Source organism: Dromaius novaehollandiae, chromosome 4 (genome assembly GCF_036370855.1).
Source record: "Dromaius novaehollandiae isolate bDroNov1 chromosome 4, bDroNov1.hap1, whole genome shotgun sequence".
Classification (NCBI taxonomy): Eukaryota; Metazoa; Chordata; class Aves; order Casuariiformes; family Dromaiidae; genus Dromaius; species Dromaius novaehollandiae.
Genome location: NC_088101.1, coordinates 66,298,123 through 66,320,036, shown reverse-complemented (window position 1 = coordinate 66,320,036; position 21,914 = coordinate 66,298,123). Strand labels below are relative to the sequence as shown.

The following is a 21,914-nucleotide window of genomic DNA, read 5'->3' as shown; positions in this document are numbered from 1 at the left end:
TAATAAAAAATTCGTAAAAGGAAAAAATGTCATTTGTGACTAAGCAAAATATTTCGTTTCCACCTAAACAGAGCACTCCTTTTTCAAGCCCATTAACAGAAACAAAGGAAATGAAGAATGAATGGCATAATACATCCGGAAAGGGAAGAATTTCATTCAGGAGTTCTTTTAGCCAAAAGCTATTTCATTAAACCAGACTATACAGAAAGTAAAAAAAAAGAAAGAAATAAATTAATTCTGTCTCTTGGTAATTAGAGTATTTTCATGTGGGGGGGAGGAAGGGAGGAGCCTGCCTGATTCGAATTCCATGCTGTAATGCATATGCAACTATGCCTTGCAAAATGAAATAGCATGAACCGTATAAAATGAGAAAATTTCGAGATACTCGGTATCATAACTGACACCACATCTCACCTGACAAGCAAAGCACATGGATGCAAATCCTTAGGGAAAGAAAAATTTGATCCTGGTTGAAGAGGCTAACCACTTCATTCCTGGATAAACCACAAATGATCTCCTCTCAGAGGGACCTCTGCTAGGCACGAGCCTTGCGAAAAGGGCTCAGATCTATTGTGACCTCTGACCATCTGCAGGCCCTTCGACTTCCCAGAGCTGCCTGATGGAGCTGGCTACAGCATTGATTCATCTTCCCTCCCAAACTCTGCCTCGTGGCACAGCCTCACGGGTCTAGTCTATCTTCTGACGATATGTTTTGCCTTCCTTTTGGTGCTACTCAGCCAGGCTCTGGCCTCCTAATCTTGCCCTCCTGGTACTAATCTTTGGGACAGAACATCTACTCCTATACTTGTTTACCCAGACACAATATAAAACCAAATCTATATTTTGTAGTACAATGCAACTTTTAGGTGCTTTTTATTGCCATTTTAAGAGCAGGAAAATAACACTTTCTTTCAGCATTTTAAAACTCTTTTTTCCTCAGTCTCATTTCAGGTGAAATTATATGGAAAATTAGCATAATTCATAAATGCTTTTGACCACCACAAAAAAGTCTTTTGCGAATAAAATAACTAACAAAAACAAAGGTAAAAAATCACTCAGTCTTAAAATAATTCTAAGTTGCAATATTTAAACACTGAATCCTTTTATAGCTGATACTTTGTGGAAAGCCAGCATTAAATAACTCAAGTCCCAGTCATTCAATCAGATGAGCTTGCATGGACTCCAGACATTTATTTTCTGTATCAGTGTTTGATCTGTGAAGCAAGGCTACAATATTAACTTCCTTAAGAGTTTACCTTGCTTCTCTCTCTTATTTGGGAAACTCACTGTTCTAAAATGTTGAGCTCAAAGCTCCCAGCTTTAACTCCCAGCTCTAGCATAGTCTAAGTTACTAAATAGAGCAAACAAAGCTATGAAGTAAGTTGGCATGTTGAACATATACATAGCTGGAACCAAAGCAACTCAGTCTTATAACAGTGATAATTACATATAAAATCGTATGCTCTTAGGCAATTTACTTAAATAGAAACTCTTAACACAGCAATTTATGAACTAGTCTATTATGACTGTCATTTTGGTTTCAATTTCAGAAAATTATTTCATAAAATATATTGTGTCAAGAATGTTCTTAACAAGATAATTATTGTAAAAATATCTATTTGGTATAATTATATTAAGATATCCGTGTATGAGAATAAAGATGCAAGGCAAAAAACTCTTTTCCTGGCTATAGAATATCCCCAGAAATATTGAACAAATAAATAAAATCAAACATTTCTACCACAATACTATCAGAGTTCAAAGAAGCCCCTTTTGTTGTGAAATGAACTGCATGAAGGCAGAAAATCAGCTCTAGGCCCAGAATATGTTTCATTCAGAGAATGCAATCCAATGGACAGTATCAAAAATTTTAAAAGGTCACATATAGCAGTCTTAAGCAATCCATGTCAACAACAGGCTACCGTATCACTTCACTAGTTTACAGTTTTGCTTACTAGTGCAATACCAAACAATTAGAATTGTGTAAGAAATCTTTGATGGCACTATTTTGGAAAGCAGAAATACTTAATTTTGCGAGTAGATGTTAGTGAAAAAATAATAGTCACCTTTCTTCCTGCCCGCTATTGACTGTTCAGCATTACTTATAGACTGTGAAATTCAATGAAGTAATCAAGAGACTGAGTTTTTGAATTCTATGAAAGCGTGACGTAATTATGATCGCAAGGTAAGTGCCAGTTTCTCTATTTGCAGACAGTTGTAATATGCTACAATAAAAATAAAAGTGGTGTAGACACAGCTTTACACAAGTATATGGTATACCTGTGAATTCTTGTTTACACTGGGACAAATCAAAATCACCTATTCCGTAAGTGAAACAAAAGCTGCATCACTCTAAAATAAATGTTTGTTTAATTTTTTTTTCTTAGCAAAACTTCTAAGGGCCTAACATAAAAAACAACAAAAAAAGACAAAATTTCACTGAGCAGGATCACCTCCTCTATTATAGGAGTTGAGTAAATATTTACTGCAATTACACTGCCTTCAAATTCAGACTTCATTGTCTCAGGCCCTTTGTATCTACAGGACCTATTGCTGCAGGTGCAGTGTGTGAACAATACATCCCTAAACTTCCCTATCTGGAAAGCCAGTCAGGTCACTTCAGAGTCTGAGCCAATACGCAGACAATGTGAATGATTCAAAGGTTTAGACTTAGACTGATATAACTGTATAGACACCTGGTTACACACATAGAAGGGATTATAAACATTCAGATTCAGATTACTGTGTCCTGACGCCAAAAAAAAAAAAAAAAAAAAAAAAAAAGACTAGGGAAGACACATCAGTCTCCTCCTTGTCTCATGGTGCCACCAAAGGAACCTAGGTGTATAGGCTGACTGGGAAGACAGCAAACTAACATCCAATGCTGCTGCACGATAAGGATGCACACTGAAACAAATCAGTGCACTTCTAGACATACAGATGAAACATCAGCAAAGGCCAAGTTAAAGCCTGGACAAGAAAGCATAATGTTGTTGTGTTTGGGGTTTTTTTTTTTTCTTTTTGTGGATTCTGGGAACTTGAGTGGAAGATATCCATGCCAACATGGATTTAAACTCAGCAACCTTTTGCTAGAGGTGTTAACACTTCTCCAGTGATTCTGGGCCCCTCAGATTTTGCTCCTTCAATATTTTTGGGAATTTAAGTGGCTCTTTCTCTAGATCTACCCTAGGGGAACCAAAGAAAAGCAAAGAAAAACTAAAGACAGTTTCCTGTGGATGAGAGGCAATGGGCACAAACTGGAACACAGGAAGTTCTGTCTGAATATAAGGAAATTTTTTTTTTTTACTGCAAGGGTGGCTGAGCACTAGAACAGGTTGTCCAGAGAGGTTGTGGAGTGTCTATCCTTGGAGATATTTAAAAGCCATCTGCACACAATCCTGGGCAACATGCTCTAGGTGACCCGGCTTGAGCAGAGAGGTTTGACTAGGTGATCTCCAGAGGTCCCTTCCCTTCAACCTTCTGAGAGTCTGTGATCTTTTGTCTTTGTCCAGATTGCACAAAGATATAACGCTGCCCAAAGTATCATGACCAAGAGGAAGGAAATGATCTAAAACTTATATTCCCCACAAAGAAATAGGAGAGAAAAATATCCTCTTATCAAAACAGCTCCTGTAATAAACTCAAGAAAAGCAAGTAAAATAAGAGGTTATATTCTTTTGTATTGAATTAAATGGGAAAATTAAACTTTCATCAATGCCTACATCCTACAGCTTGCTGCCTGGACCTGATTTTTTATCAACAAGTGACAAAGTAATACTGGCCTTTTTTTCCCCCCTAGGGATCCTATAACCTTCCATTCAGTGACAATCTCATTTTTTTCTCCACTTTTAAGTATGTTCTAGCATATTATGATTGTAGATATATACTTGAAAATAGGAATCAAAGACTCAATAAATAGCAAGAAAAATTAAGAATTTTAAATGCATTATTTAAAAATCTATAGTTGTTAAGTCAGTTCCATAAAACTTTTTCAGAGGCATGATTCATAATTTTTGAATGTTTGGGACTGTTAATGCTTATGATTACTCCATAAGTACTTAGCACTCCACTTTGTGCTAATACACTTCATTCTGTTTCTGTTATTCAAGTGTTCAAGATAATCTGGTTCTTCCTATATGACATTTTGATTTTCTTCTGTATTGATAACACCTCCCAGCTCTGTGTCACCAGCAAATTTTCTTAGTGTAAAAAAGACTAATGAAAGCATTTGATGAAATATGTCACACACACTTCCCTTTGTGAATTTACAAATGTAGTATACCCTCTTATTCAATAATTTCATCCTCAAAATCAATCAAATTAGTTTGGAGGAAATTAGATATTGATTAAAATTCATAAACTGCTGCAATTTAGTTCCTCAGTGGAAAGACAACATTTGCCTTGATATGGGTATGACATTATTTATTCTCTTCCTGTGTTCAGATAGATAATTCTCTATTCTGGAGCTCAGAAACTAATTACCAGAGGGTGCTTTAGCTAAAATCATTTTGTTAACATCTTTCTTCCTAAAAACTTAAATATTTAATTACAACTCCATATAATAAAGAGCCAAATAGTCCTGTTGTAAATCTTTATTAACATTCAGTTGCACATAGTATTGATAAATACAGAATCCATTCTATTCATATAGCTGAGCAATACATTTGAAAATGAAAATTTTACATGATTTCTAACCTCGTGGTTAAAAAAAAAAAAAAAAAAAACTTGTTTGGACTGTCATATCTGTTTTCTGAGTCTCTTTAATCAAGTGAAAACTCACATAGGATAGACTTGTAATTTCTAGATGACAAAAAGAAGCTTTGTTTTGATGTCCTGAACTGACTCAAATCAGCAGGTTTCAGTAAATTTAACACTAAACTCTATTATTTCTTCATGGAGTAAGTGGAACCTCATGGAAGTTGTAGACTTGGACTCTGACACCTCGTAGTTCCTAAATCGCTTCTTTAGGTTCCATGGTTGGTTACCCATTTAGAACAATATGTTGGTCATAGGGAAAATCCGCATTTGGGAGGCACTCTGTATCCAACCAAAGGAAAAGGTGAAGTCCAGACTAAAGCTCTCTTGTGGCATTAGTCCAGGAAGGTGATTCAGTTTAATACTCTGTTGGACTGATTAAAAGAAAAATACTGTGTCTTCATTCAATTTAATTTAATTTCATTTCATTTTTACTAAATTTTCCCTTAATTTCCAGCTCCACTATTTTTTTTTCTTGTTTTCCTTTCCTAAGGAAATTATAATTGTGTCAGGGAAAATGCCAATTTGCAGCAACTTCATTTCTTCATTTGGAATTTTACACATTTTCCTGCTTTTCCTGTTTTCTCTTCCCCATGGCTTACATTGCCTGTGAGAACTGTAATTAAACTCATATGCGAAAAACTGGAGAACTGGAAAAAATGAGCTACCTTTGTATTTCAGTGATTTGTATCGGATCTTGTTCAGAAGGGCAATATACAACAACGTACTAATTCTACTTATGGCAAGTTAATAAGGAATCAATTAAATCGTAAATCTACAGCAAGCTCCAGAAACTTTTTTAACTTCTAATTGATCCCTCTTTCTTTCTCACTGCTTTTAACAAAATATTTATCAGGAAAAAATCTTTCAACACAAGCAGATAGATTTACGAAAAGTCCTTTGTTTTGGCCTCATGAATACTGAAATTGTGATTGCAGTTCCAAACTATGTAATGTAATCAGATTTGCTTTCCTTGTATTTTCTGAATTATTTTCTCAGGTTTGTAAAGATGCCAAAAATAAATGGTTATTTTTTGTGGACAATAGAAGATATGAGAGACCAAGGTGAAATGAAATTAGTCAGAAGCCATTCTAAGGGCTACAGTAAAAATTAAGAAAAAATGTGTTATCGGGAATCAAACCTACAGTGTGTTGCACTGAAGAAATTGTTTAATTGTTGATTGTGTGTAAGTTTAACTGCATATTGACTGCATTTAAATGGACTGCCCATTCAGAGAATTAAGAATACCTATTGCTGACTAGTAGTCTTCTCCCAGTAGGCTCCTTCTCCCAGTAAGGCTCAGATTAACTGCAAGGACATACCAGTGCGTAACGCACCATGAGCACATTACTCTAAGAGATACAGACATCAAGCAGCTCTGTCAGGCCATGTCATATGATTATATGATGTTTGGTAGCCCTACACAGATGTCCAAAATGCTTGCATGGGCTTTCTTAAATGTTAAACTGAGCAAGTGCCAGGAATGGTAGTCTGATTGCACATATGGGTTTTCCAAAAGAAATATGAAGGCTTTATATGCGGGCTTCTGTACCAGACAGTGTAGCCACGGCTGTGCAACCTGACATATTTGTACCAAGACAATGTCTTTCTCTAATGCTGTTTGTGTTCTGGATAGCTACCTCTATTGCAGTCCACAGTAATGACCTTGGCTCCTTACAGCCATATAGTAATAAATTATTTTAGATTATAGTATTAAACTTTTTTTTAATTTAATTTTTAAATTTCCAGTATGTTGTGAGGAGAAAGGCAGCACTCAGGAGGTCAGCAGCAGCATACAGCTACAGTATAGCTAAAGGGCTCATGAAAAGTGTTATGATATCTAAATCTTACTTTGAGTTTTCCATTTCTTCCTGAAAACAGAGAGAACATAGATGACTGTGATTCCACTTTTCCCCATTTGAGTGGTCTTTTTAAATCCAGATACTTAATGAAAAAACAGGAAATGTTAGCATAAGTAAATATATTTTTTTGCTTAAAAATTCCCTAACACATTTCCAGCTTAGTACACAAAACTAAAAGACTTGCTTAGAAAATGCAGGCTGCTATTTACCTCTTCCTTAAATCAGCTGAAAATAAATGCTGACAATTTTATGGTCACTGAAGGGAATAGAACCATTTTCAACCCTCTGATCACTAGGAAGCTATAAATGTTATTTCCATATAATTGGGTTATCAAGCAACAAGTGACTAATACAGTGTGATCTGTAATTTGTGTTGTGCTATCAGACTGAACAGAATAGCTTCCTCCCCTCCTTCTGCTGGTTGAGGAGTACTGTTAAACTACAGTCCTGTCTAGCATCAGGAATTTCTACCTTTCCTTGGACAACTTTTCATGAACAAAGTAATCTTGTTGCTAATTTTTCCTGACCTATTTCTGTATTCTAGAATTCAGTACATTAGACATGTTAGAGGGCACACTGAAAAGCGTTATATATAAGACTGTCAAACTTTTCCTTTAGTATTCCTGTGTATATAATAGGGAGAGAGGGGTATTCACAGCAGCTATTTTAGTTAGCAGTCTAAATTGGAGGCTCAGTCTTCCTACATTCTCTTTACACAGTCACTCTGGTTATCCAAGGTAAGAAGTATATAAAACTTAAGTTGGGAACCAGTGAGGAGGATTCCCATACTGTAGTAAGGAAGCTGAAGAATGCTTATTCTAAACCTGCTCTTAGTTGCTTTCATGGATGACCCATCTACTATATAAAGAGATATGTTTCAAATGTTCAGAGTATTTTCTTTCATACAGTATTTGCTTGAGCTATAGTGTCAAATTTAAGTCTTACAACGTAATTGAGCTATTAAGAAATCAGCAAATCCTTTGCTTGTCCACAACCCATTTGTTTTTTTGTGCATCATTAGCAAAGAGTCTGTCAAGAGAAAACTTGCTGTGATGAGAAACATTGTTTTGTCATGACTGATCAATAGGATGTTTGGCTTCTAGATCAGATCTTCATCTCTTTTCAAGTGACTACATGCAGAATGATGACCTTTGTTAGGCAAATGTGAGCTGTTCTATCTTCCTCCAGAGTGCAAAACAAATATTTGTAATTTTGCCTATGTAAATTTGCTTATTGATGTGATCTTGTCTGAGTATCCCTGTATCCCTTTTTGGGTATTGAGTATTTGCTAGGAAATGTAAATATTTAGTCTGATAAATGCACTTCTTTTGGAGACATTTCACATAATAAGAGTTTTGTTACCGAAGATGCTCTACCTATTTTTAACCTCAGATAAAACATATATCCATTTAGTCCTCAGATACACAACTATAGTCACTAGCTAATGTTGAAATATTTGAAGGCACCAAACTAGAGTATATTGAAAATACGCACAGACGCTTTTCAATGGAAAGTGCTGCTTTAAACTATACAATATGTTTCAGAGCATCTACTTTACCTGGAAAATCTAAACTCTAAAAAGCAGGGTTCAGAGAAGGGACTGGCTAAAATCTTATTCATTTTTTAGTAAATGATTTTCTTTTCCCTTTTCTTTTCCCTTTTATGAACATCAAAATGTCTTCAGTTTTTAGGACTCCATTTTTTCAATAAAATAAATCAGTTTCCTCAGATAACTTTGGCAAAATATATTTTAATTTCTTCAGTGTCATCGAGTACAGGGACAATAACTTAGCCTTTTCCTGGTTTAATTTAAAGAGAGTTAGCAGCTCAACTCAGAGTATGTTTTGCTTTTTTTGGTTGCCTTTAGTCTTTTGAAATTGTAATCTGAAAGTCTGTGTTCCTTTGAAATTTTTCTTGATTTCTATATTTTAGAAAGACTTGGATTTTTTGGTGTCTCAAACAAAAAGTTATTACCTTAATATATACTACAGTAGTCAAACAGAGACACCAGAAATTGTTCTGTTGGATGAGATCTAAAGGTCCACCTAGTTCTATATGCCATTAGTGACATATTACATAATTTATCAAAAAATTTCCACAGAGAACAGATCATGAGGCTCAGTTTGCTCTCTGTAGTCTAGAAACTAGCTCAAGCCCAAAATTTCATTGTTTAATAACATGAAATTATTCTGTCAATATTATGTCAAACCAAGAATCTGAGACTCCATAGTGCTGTTTTGACAACAGCCAGTAGATAATTTCAAGGGAAAGAAGAAATAATACCAGTATAGAATGATCTTTCTGCTGGCATACTCTCCTAGCCGCTTGCAGTCAGCAGGTTACTAGCCTTCAAAGCCAGAGGTGATAGCTAGCCTTTTTCTTTGATAGCCATCAAACCTTGAGCATTTTGTCTTACCCTTTTTGAACCAATTGCATAAGTATTATACATGTTTGTTATATATAATAGAGTATATATGAATTTATTATATATATGTATTAATCTATCAACAATAATTTAATGGAATAGTATATGAAAGTGTATCATATTTTGCATACTTCATCAACTAATTTGCACTGTTTTGAAAGACAACTCTCAATAACCTGCAGAAACTCTTTGCCTGCATAGGCAAAGATCACGAGAGACAGGGGAGTTAAGAGGGAGATGATAGGCAGTAAACTTCTCTACCACCCATGCAGGTAACTCACAGTACTGTTAAACTGAGGGAGAAGAAAAGGTAGAAAAGGGAAGGCAGAGGAAGAAGTTTACAGATAACCTATGAGTTCTGTGTATGAGAACACTGTACTTTCTTTTATTTGTTTAAACCTTGTCAATTTAGGTTACCTCTAGCTTTTCCTTAATGAACAGCACTGAATTCTTTATTGACTTTCCCCACACCATTCCTCCTCATTCACCTCTACTCCATGCTGAACCATGCTAATCTGTTTAGTCTTCTTGTCTGGAAGACATTCTGTAAATATCATCATCACTGTCATCACTACCTGGATTTTTTTTCAATATGTACAATATATTTATAGAAATAGAGTGACCAGAACTCTAAATAATGCTGAAGATATCAGCAAACTATTTCCTTCCAAAATTTTAGCAGTAACATTGCATATTTTTCTCTCGATTCAAATCTTTCATGTTTTGCTTTTGGATAGTCCTGCTATCTATAGAAAATAATTTTCACATGACTGTTTTTTACATGCTGAAGTTTTGCCAGTTTGCTAGCCCATGCTGAGTGACTAGAATTTCTTTATTTATTCTGGAAGGACACATTTGTTAGGAACATACTTCTATTTCAGTTTGCTTATTATGACCTAGTCTGCACTTGGAAAATTATTGTCTGTATTCCAACAACTGTGCATCTGCCCCATAATTCATGAAAGGACATAATAAGCCCAAATATGGATGTGGTCCAGAAAATTTCATGGCAAAATGGTAAAACACTGCTCACTCCAGCATATGCTTATGGTGACCCAGCTTGTCTCTGTTGCAATATCTTCAATGAACTTTTATTTCCTTGAAATGTAATACTAGGAAATCTATTGTTTCTGTTACAGCAAAATGCAATCACCTCACAACCATTAGTGTTATCATCATCAAAATACCCAAGAGAAGTAGGGAAATATTCTTATCTATCTTCTTGGCTATCATACAAATAAAGAACCCAGGTACAGAGAAAGTAAACCTTTGAGAAATACTTAGGTACACAGAAATGAAAAATGGGACAAATGGGTTTTCAAGAGCACAATGTCATGGCAAGATTTCAGAAGCTGGCAATGGCTAACACATACAACTTCTCTATCCAGTGAAGGAAGAGAGGTCAGACACATACAGCAATCAGCACACTGAACTGAGGATGCCTAATCCAGCCAGTAAATATATTGAAGAGAAATATATCTCAAATTCTCGCTAATGAGGCCTGAAGCAATCCACCTCTGCAAAGCTGTGATTCAGCACTATAGCCACTCCCTGTATCTCAATGCCTGAAGTTCCCATCTGGATAGGGATAACAGTGGTGGTGTCTTTTCTCTCTCTCTCTCTCTCTCTCTCTCTCTTTTTTTTTTTTTTTTTTTTTTTTTTTTTTTTTTTGAGAAGACAGGGAGCAGAAGAAGAGGAGAGTGCTTATATCCACTTTTTGTTTGGTGACCAAAAACCAGGAAGTCTGGCTTCATGTCCTTTCAAGTCTTCCTTATCACTCTCTAGGAGCCTATTCTCACAGTGAGACTACTGCATCAGCGAGTGCAAGGCAGCACTGTGATCCGGACATAATCCAGAATTTGCATGGAACATTGGATAAAAGCAGAAATAGTCTCGAAAGAAAAGCCAAGCTTTGCTGCATCTGCCAAAATGGTCAAAATATGAAGCTTCGTAATCCCTCCCCATAGCACTTACACACCTGACCATGCAATAGCCTCATCTTAACAAAGGGAATAAAAGACCTCTCAGGGAGGTCTTCTGAGCTCAGCCAAAGTAATGCTGTATGTCTGGGCCTTCACTGCAGAGCCAGGTGCAAACTTAAAACACCTACTGACTCTTTGTACCTAAAGGCTTTTGCCTTTTTAATCACCCTCTGGGTCTCAGATGACTATCTTGTACTTTAGAAGCCTAAGTGCATTTTTGGATCCTGCTACAGCTGCTTATTGATTTCAATGGCATTTAAATGCACTGGTGCTTTAAAAAGATCCCATTCATCTTCTATCTGTATTTTTAGGAACCTACTGCTTTTAAAACCCCTTGCACAGCAAAAATTCAAACCTGGAATATCTCAATCACAGACTGGCCAATCTAATCAATGCTATGGACTTCCTCACTAATCATTCATTTGTTAATGTTTATACAGTTAAATAATAAAAGTCTATTTCTAAAGTCTGAGTTAGTGCATATAATTGCTCTGAGACATATCCCAGTGAATCAAAAGGTCAGCTGACTAAACTACCATTTTACAGTGCATGCCCCATTTTAACTTACAAAGATTTTATTTCCTTTTGGTGCATTTTATTTTTCCTTTTATATATATTTTTTTTCTGTGAAACACATAGGCACCATCTGGAACCTAAGGAAGCACAAAAAATCTCTTTCCAAATCATTTTTATGTGAGTATAAAAGCAGCACTCCTTTTAGGGTGACATATTTAAAACATTCACATTAGGGTAACACTTTTTATGATGAAAAAATGTATTATTTGCTGTACAGATAATAATTACAACAGCAGCAAAGATTTTATATGTCATATGTTGAGGTCATACCTGAAATGTTCATCCTTCATCTTTATGATGGTTTCTTTGTCAGGAAACAATCAATCAAATCTTTGTCAGAACACAAAACTCAAAAATCACAGAAATCCCATTATGGTAAGTTCCTGTGAGGATAATGCAATACCAATTTGCTTGACAGAGAATGATTTCAGCTGTATTGCAACTCCTGCACTTCTAAAAGGAAGAGCAAAGGAGAAAATATCGATCCACACTTCTGAAACTTGCATGTCCACTATCTAGAGTACCTAATCTTAAAATCATTGCGTGCCTTTATCGTTAGCTTGCAGATAGGTTTTCTTATTTAAAAACAAACAAAAGAACTTTTAAAAATTGGAAAAATATCACGCTGGGTGTTTTATTTCACAGAAAGCAATATTTATTTTACATAATCTTGTACATGAACGTCTTTATAGTGACTCTTCAAAATACCTTTAAAATAAATGTAATATATTTAGTTAAAGACCTTTATTTATCTAAATACACCTAATAAAATAAGGGACTGTCGTTCGATGTTTTATATAAAATCATTCTACTATTCTTTCTAAGATGAGATACAGTGTTTACAGAAAGTTTAAAACATTTATGAATTCTTAATATTCTCTTTATATTTTTACCTTTTAAAGCTGAATGGTTAAAAGGTAAGAAGAAATCTAACCGGCTAGTCAAAACACTTTCTACAATTTTCCACTATGAACCTACTCAGAGCCTCATGCATTAAAGGAAATGAGTATAAGAATTAAGTCTTGATGAAATCTGACTTTTTTTCCATGTTGGAAAATGTCATCAGAATGAGGCTACTGTCAGATAACTTTGTTTGATTTTATATTACAACATATTTACCTTTGTGCCTTTTACATTTTTACCTTGAGGCTTCCATAAATAGAAAAGGTAAATTTCTTAAGAAATGAAGAAAATATCAATATACTTAATTATAAAACAAGAAAAGAAATCCCTCTCCCCCAAAAAGCAATTCAGCAAAATAAGTTACTGAAAGTATATACCAAGGTTGATATACCAAAGCTGGTATCACCTTATCCTGTAGTCACAGATTTGGTCCTTCATTGCATTTCAGGTTTTACTGGACACCCGCTATAATAAAAATGGAACCAACCCTGGCTAAAACCTGCATAGAATCTCTTAGAGAACATCTGAATCTGATGACAAATTGAATGGACAGAAAACAATAGAATAGCACATTGCGGGAATGTAATATCTAGAGTCATTATTGCTATAACAAGCAGCTGTTTTTTTCTAAATTTTGACTAAACAGAAGTGAATTCATGTGAAAATAGTGCACAAATTATATAATAGCTGAAGTGTATATTCTTTGCCTTCATTCATTGCTCACTTGAATGACGATGCTCTGAGTGTGCATCCAGTTTTTCATGTGTTTTGATTGCCTTTCCAGGATTGTGCAGGAAACTGAGTCAATTAAAGAACAACAACTCAAGCAGTAGTGTATGGCAGCCTCATGAATTTGATTTGATTTTTACAAACATTCATAAAAGTACCAGGAAGTCAACTCAGACAGAAATGCATATACTATCAGTGACAGTGCTCTCTTCTTATAATGTATGGGCTTTTGATATCATGATATGGAACTCCTGTACAGCTGGGTTCTTCCAGGTGAAATTTCAGTAGATAAAGTATAATCTATTTTTGAATTCATGTTTAAAATATTATGTGTTAAAGTGGTAAAAGTGGTTAAAAAAAAGAAAACACAGAAGAGAATTTGCAGTTTATTTTCATCAGTTTTGCACCCTTTATTGGGAAACATTCAAGCCTCTTGAAATCTATTTGAGGTCAAAGGATGAAAATTTCAAAAAGTGGAGTTATGAGAAACTCTAATATCTAAATCAGAAATAATCTTGTTCCTATATGCAAATGGTATAAAAATGGCGAATAGTCACATCCTCTATTAGTGACCTCTTCAGTGAAATTAGAGAAAAAGGCAATGAGTCCTCTCTAGTACTGGTAGATCTGTCTCTTATTTAACTTCTTAAGTAACCGAGATCAAGTTATGTTTTGGAGAAGAAGCTTCTTTTATTTTTCCCTCATCTTCAGTTCTTCCTTCCTCCCCATTTCAGACAGCAGGGCATAAGGTTTGGTTCATGCAGAACAAGTATGATCATTCAAATACCAAATTATTTTTGTGGTAAAGTTAGTGACTTCACTGAATTGTCCACACTTAGTGGACATCTTTAACTCAGGGTCACAGCCAAGTGCTCTGTGATGATCATATACTAAAGGTAGCACATGTTAGATTACATACATGAAAATAGACTGCAACTTTCCATGCTTGCATGACATCTTCAGTGCTACTTGTTGTAATGTCATTGTGGTGAGTTTGGGATATACAAAGCTTCTGTGTTTTTTCAGTCATTGATTTTTGTGACAAACAGTTTGCAAGATTTATGGCTTGAATCCAATAAAAAACCAAGAGGAATCTGTAAAAACCAATTTTGCATGGCTGACCATGGCTTTTATCTATATGGCAAAGTCTTAAAAATGTATTTGAGGATGAAATCAGCAAGTATACAAACAGCATTTATGTGGTGAGATGCTCACACAATAGAACAGTCTGTTTCAAAACAGGAGTTGAAAAGTATTGTTCTATATTAATTTTGTAGTATAGTTCACAAATGAAGTGAAATGAAAGTATTTGTACTTGTAATTTCCATTTATATTGAAAATAAAATGATTTTTTATTATTTTTATTCTGTTTATATATTTCTATATTTTCTGAGTTGCCCAAGATTTTCATGATCCAACTCTTGTAGAGCATATTCCAGTAGAATGGAAAATGGTGACAATGAATAATTACACAGGGAACTCTATTGAGAAAAATCTCATCAAATCTTGTGCAAAGTGAGAGAAAAACCACACCTTCCGTTTCAGGTTCTGTCTCTGTGATCCAGGTCAGTGTATTTTTTGTTTCCAGTTAGGGTCACAGCTAAAGATATGCATAATCCAGAGATCATTACATTGTCTAGATGTAACAAATTGGAGGAGATGTAAGGCAATTCTGAATAACATTTTAAAGGATATTAACACAGACATCTTAAGTGGTTTATGAAGATTCATAAAGGAGAAAATGACTGAGATCCCAGTGATGACATTCACCTGAGACACATTAATTATAGATTTCTTGTCACTCAGGATTAATATATGTCTAACCATAGTATAAAAAGGGGTGGATTGAAGAAAGATGGGAAAAAATTGTAGTTTTATGCTGGACAAGGGGCAGGGTAAGACAGAGAGCAGGGGCTTACTGTGCCTATATCAGCTGTGTTACATTTCCCTTCTTCTACCACATAACACAACCTGACCTTTTGTAAAATAGAGTGAGCTAAAGGTAGCAGAGGAAGTCAAAGACCACTTACCCATTTCCAATAATGCAGAGAAAAATAAAGAAGCATATCATAATACATTCTTTTTTTGTCGTTACTCACTATCTAGGTCAAGCAACTAGTATGTCAGCAGTAAGTAGTACCTACTGTCCCAGTTAACTAAGTGGACATACAAAAACCAAACTGCACTTTGGCTTATAATAAGGTGAAAGATCTGTCTAGACATACCTTCTGTATTCTGCATGCCCATCCACTGTTGCCATTTTATTTTTTTTCAAGGCCTGGCTTGCTATGTGATACTTACATGAAAAGGAATTAAAAAATACATCGTTTTCCTCTCTGTTTGTAACAAAACCTCTGAAAGTGACATAAGCTAACAGATTTATCTGTGGTAAAAGCACTCTCAATAATAAATTACAATTTCTGCCCACAGGTTAGAAAGACCCTTTGTCTCCATGTACAAAATATAAAGATGACACAATGACAATTAGCTCCGTGGGGCTTTGCTAATAACATGTTTCTAATGGAAAACAATATATTATACATCCACAACAGAATACTAAACTGACTGTAGGTCCCCAGAAAAGCTTTTTAAAAAAGGGTCATACTCAAATCGCACAATACATTACAGACACTGAAACTACCCACATTAAGTTTTTTTTTTTAATTAGAATAGATTAGATGTCACTCATGAATTATCTTCTGTTCTTCTACAGTAATTCATTTAATTGGCTTCAATGATCAACTCTGAGGTTTCTCATCTCTAGTGAATTTGCTCTGCCCAGGAGCAGAGTTTGCAGGAGATATATCAATTCTGAACACTTTTTTTTCAGTTCACTCTAGGTTCTCAAGTGGTTACATGACTAGACATGCAAGAGGATTCAGCACAAGTCACCAAAAAATATCTTCCAGACAATTTTTAAAATATCACTTCTTTACAGTACCCAGCAAGGCACATCTTTAAATTTATTTCTCACCAGGTTATATTTGATCAAGTGACATCCAGAGTTAAAAGCAATGTAGCCAGCTATAATACTGCATTTATCACCTGATATTTAAAGTTTGAAAGTGGGGGACATACAGAATTAATGCCAATAGATTTTGCAGGTAAGGTATATGGCAATATTGCTACAGTTATGGCTCAGTAGTTGAAATCCTTCTAATTAGGATGCAGTGCATCATGTGGGTCATTCTGAGGGGTTTTTAAATATTGCTTAGAGTAGGTCAGTATCAAGAAGAAGGAAGTGTTTGAACATGAACGTGGGAAGTTCTGATATGCCTGTGAAAGAAAGCATGTTTCAAAAGTATTCTTCCACCTTTCCAGTCTATACCAATATGCAATTCTTTTTATAGTTCCTGCCAATAAAGTCTCCAAGTGCCACTTTTTTCTAATATGGGCACTGGTGACCAACTTTAATAACTGGAAGAACAAAACAAAACAGTTAATAGATTTTTGAGGGGTTAGGAACACTGTTTTCTAGGTATTGACAGCTACTTCAATTAAAAAAAAACTTGATTCATTTTGTACCTGGATGAGCAATGAACAGCTCCAGAGTAGCACCTGAGTTTTCTTAATACCTTTTGAAAATGGAGGTTTCGCAGCACTCTTCAGCAAGCTGTCAGTTGTTTGCAGGAGCAGAGTATTAATAATTTCTTCCCTCAGCTAAGCTGCCAAATTTCAGCACTTCAGCATTTTAATTTATGCCTGAGTAGTTCTCTAAAGAAGAAGAACAGGTTGAGCAAGAATATCCACACATATTTAACAGGCTGGTGAGATCTGGATTTAAGCTCAAGGAGGATAATATCTTATACTCTGGAAGTCCTATTTCAAACCTAGGCCTCTAAAATGTCTCAGAGATAAACAAAGAAAAAGCATTCCCTTGGAACACAGGAATTAATTATCAATAGTTGTCACACTATAGTATATTTCATTCTAAAATTTGAGCTCATGAAGCTTAGCTAATAAATAAAGAAATAGGAGAGATCCTTAGAGGTAGAAATACCTCCAGTCAGGAAAGCAGACTTAAGGACGCTATAACAATTTGAAAGAAGTAGTTTGGAAAGTTATTTGGAAAGAACCTTTATATCGTTGGTCAGGAAAATAACCCTAATAGCATAGAAAAGGTTAGTTTATGATTTTTTTTAAAGACTATTATTGGGGAATTTCAACTTACAAACTTGCAGTGGATAGTAAAAATAATGAACACACTAAAAATATTTTTTAAATATTGAAATTTTGTAGCAGAAGATACTGAATCTTCAGAATGAAAACAAAAATTTTCTGTTTAGGAAAGAAAAGATGATCTACATGTAACAAATTATAGCTCAGGCATTAGCATTATTTCCTGGTTGTTCTGCAGTAACACCTTGGTAAGGGATCAGAACATTTAGACAATGGGTTTGAAACTTGAGTATAATGGACAAATGCTTACTGCCGCCAACATTTACATAGTGGTATTAGTCTATTCTTATGGCAGTAAAAAGATAAATCTTCTGCTTAAGAGACTAAGATCATGCTTTTGAAGGTTTTCCTGAAAAATAAGCATATATCCAAATAAGAGCTTTAAGCTCATAGTTTAACACCAAAACCCACCATGATTATATGATGCAGAGTGCTAATTAGTTATATTCCCTCTGTTTGTACATATTATTTTCAAGATGTTGACAGGCTACTTTTGTACCAGCCTGCTTTATCTTGTATTGATTACCATCATTCCTCACCCCTCAAACTTTATGTCACAGGAGATATCATTTCTCCTCTTGCTGACACAATAAAACTTGCATTAAAGCACAGGGTCTAATGCAAACACACTGGCAACAGTGTGCTCCAGCAAATTCCTAAATGCAGTCCTGTGCTAATAACCAACTGAGATTCAGCTAAATTCCCAGGTGACTGTGTACTGAATAGTTACTACAGCACACTATTTCGGATAAAAACAGATCAAATATAGACTGCAAACTACTAACAATGAAAATGGTGCATACCTTCCAGAGGGCATTGTACTAATATTAATCTAATAGTAGCTGAATTCAGATATTTCTGATATGATAAAATAAGCAAATCTGTTTCTGGATCAATTTACATTTTTCCTGTAGAGCAACAACAGGTGAAGCTGCATGATTGCCTGCTTTCCATTACCCCAATGCCTAGGCAACATCATACTGCAGTGCTCCTAGAGCTTCAATGTTATAGATTTAGTAATTTCATTTTATATAACTGCTTAATCAAGATAAACCTCCATTCAAAGAGGAGAGTGAAGCAAGACTTTCTTGTTCATACATTTCTTTTATTTTTTAACAGTAGAATGACTACCCCAGAATAAGATCAGGCTTAGTGAATTTATATATAAAAAAATTGTTTCTCAGATACTTTATTTTTAAAATTTCAGAACCAATGGTAAATGCATTCAGAGAATGTTTTGATCACTGCAAATATAGGCAATCTAAACATCTAGGCAATCTAAAATAAAGAATCTGATCTTCTCTTGAGTGCACATGCTGTCTTTTAGGGAATGCAATATTGATTTCTGTTTATCTTGCTTGATTGCTGATGGTGCTTAAGTCTAAGCCTATGCATGAATCACATTCTTCACTTTGCAGAAAAATTCAGAATTGAAATTGAAAAATTTTCTGCAATCAAGACAGAAAATTACTAAACTTTTTTGTAATAAATTGTTTGAGGATATTTAATGAAAGCTTTTATTTTAAATAGGGTCATAATGCTTGTGTGCATGTGTATTGGTATTATATGGAATTTAAATATTTTAAATAAAAAGCTATTATAAACTGGAAAATGAAGACTTCCATTCTGAAAAAAAATGCATGGGATATTTTGGCTATAAGAAAATACAAAAGCAAAATATAAACAAATCCTCATGGAATGTGACACTTTTTTTCAATAAATACTTCATTTCAGTAAAATACCATGTCTAAGAAAAAAAAAAAAAAAGCATTCTTCTGCGTAATGCGTTCAAGACTTTCTTTAAAATCCATGTTAGATAATAAAATGTATTTTTCAAATTCTCGTTCAGGATGGGCGTTTGTTTCACTTTAAGTAATATGTCCCGGGAAATTATAGGTGAGGCATTGCCATGTCTGAGTGAATAGCATTAGATTTTTTGTACTAACTAAAAAGAAGCTAAGCAGAAAAGGGTAAAAACAAGCAGTCTTGGTGAGAAACATCCGCTCAGGAACAAGAATTAAGTTTATAGCTGGGAGGAGACCACTCCTCATTTTTTGGCCATGAGGATGTTTTGCCCTGGTTGAGAGGATTAAGATCAAAAGACAGTGATCCATTAAGAGAAGGACCCTACAGAGAAGCAGAAGCTATCAGCTTCTTGAGGCTGACACAGACTGGTTGAGAATCAAGGTTTACAATAGATAGATAAGCTTTTACTGGGTCCTCAGGTGAACATAAAACACCAATATACATCACGTTTATGTAGGGACTGAAGGGAACGCCAAATGTAGGTCAGTTAATAAGTGTATTTTTGCTTCGAATCCATCTCTGACTGCTGTAAAGCTTTAAGCAAAATAAATCATACTTTGTTTTTAAGTATCTGCTCTTGAGTTACATAATGCTATTACTTTCCAAGGCTTTCAATCAAAAATCTTGAAGGCACAAAGAATATTGGACTTTTGCTGACTTTAAAGTTAGCAGCTAAGGATGTGTATCCCAAAGGCTAAGGCAAGAATGATCAGTTCACAGAGAAATAGAGGTATAAGTCAGCTACTTTGAACAGACGCACTGAGGGAAATGAACAACAAAAGAGAAAGCCTGCTCAGGGACCATCCTATTCTGAAAGATGTACTTCAGAAATGAGAGTCAATTACTCAGCTCCTGATGGGCAAGTGTTCTGTGGATATCAAGAAAACTTTGGTTATAGTGGAAATAGTTTTGGTTAATAGCGGAAAATCAAAAATTTTAAAAGATATTTTCCTCCCTCTAGATGGTAGAAATCAGGAGGAAAGCTCATATGGGGCAAATTATTTTGTATCATTCTGGTGTGGGATCCTCCACTTTTCTATAAAATGAGACCTGCAGTCAGAAACAATCTGTAGGCCAGAAGTTGTCTAATTCAGCATAACAATTCCTGTATGGTTTAGCTGTATGGTTTAATACACAAGTTAAGAATCTAATACACAAGTTAACAATTACACAAGTTAAGAATTTTGAATGTCCTAGACTGATGATTATGCCACTCATCTGGGAATGGAGATAGCTGAGTTCTACCTCTCTTGCATATACTATTTGGAAGTTTTACACAGTGACTTTCCAAAGTGCATTAAAAATTCTGGAAGCACATAAGTGAACCTTATTTTCCTTTTATCTCCCCTTAACCTGTTGGTTAACTGACCGTGATGCTTCATGTGTGTTATTTCTGAACCCATAATTCATTCAGGCTGCAACAAGCCCAAGCTTTATAAAGAAGGAATATAGGATGACCTTCTTTCCTCTTTTTTTCTCCATTATATTCCCAGTAAAATTGGTTCATGTTTGTGGTTTAGGGTACAATACGGCAAAGTAGGGCAAGTGTGTTTGGTAAAGATTAATGAATCCAGTTATTCTATCTCCTTAGCAATAATTATTACTTCAGACTGAAAAACTGGGAGTTCACCCTTCCAACTCCTCTTTAAAAAGGAAGTAACCATATTCAGTCAGGACCTACTCTCAGGAGAGGACATAGTGGTCTGGATCCTGTTTTCACCAGATGCTTAACGTGCAGCCCTGGCTCAGGTGGTTTATGATAAACCTCTAAACTTAGTTTTACTAATGCACTATGATCTATATTTAGACTGAAGAAGAGCGTTTCTGTAGACTGGTGACAGAGCTATTCCTTTAGAAACAAGTCATACACTTAAATCTTGTGAAATAAGTTCTCCAGCTTTTGGGTGAATATTTCAACCAGACTTTTATGCTATGCACTTCTTTTCTTTGAATGAAAATGGTTAGATTTGCTATTCTACTTAGTCAGATTCAACTCAGCTGGGTGCAACTCAGTGCTTTTGATGAAAGATATGTTCCAAGCATACCAACGTATCGGGTAATTTTGACTGTGTTTAGATGTGTTTCTGAGAACGTGCAAACGTCCAAGTTTAGGCAGGCATGTTATGCTGTAGCTACGATCCATTTTAGACTCTGTCAGTTTAAGTAGCTCTGGGAAGTACTTTCTTTGAAGTGTTTTAGGAGACCTACATACCGTGGCTCTGCTGGAATCCTGCCTAAGTGCCTATGTACGTGACTTGGGTTAGTGTAAAGTCATTTGGATAGTTTTGAACATTTAGCCCACATCTCAAACACTTCTGCATAAGATTTTCAGGAACTTAAGCAAATTAGTCTTTCAGAACACATTATAATTGCATGGGATTTGAGGAACTGACACTCTATTTCCGTAGTCAAACGTTAAATTCATTCTATGCTGAGATTAGAAAGAGAAGGGGAGTTGTTAGCACGATACTTGGAATCACTTCTATGTACACTACTGTATACTGTTAAGAAAAAGTTTTTCATTCTCCTTTACTCAAAGTAGAGCATTTAGTTCATTCAGTTTCAGTCCAGGCATAATCATCCTCCCAGTGAAAAACTTTCATCGACTTCACTTGTGCAGGATCAAAATTTAGAAGATATCAGTGAATTCTGTTTGTAGAGTTCAAACATTTTTATTTTATGTTTTATTTTATTTTT

General features: G+C 35.1%; 1 long non-coding RNA gene across 1 annotated transcript in view; it reads right to left on the bottom strand.

The window, feature by feature from the left end:
- LOC135328402 (uncharacterized) overlaps window positions 1–17,046 on the bottom strand; it is a 38,895-nt gene extending 21,849 nt beyond the window's left edge. Inside the window, exon 1 of the long non-coding RNA XR_010389235.1 lies at window positions 16,808–17,046. This is a non-coding gene — a long non-coding RNA (uncharacterized LOC135328402). The remainder of the gene's footprint in view (window positions 1–16,807) is intronic.
- Window positions 17,047–21,914: the final 4,868 nt, after the last annotated feature.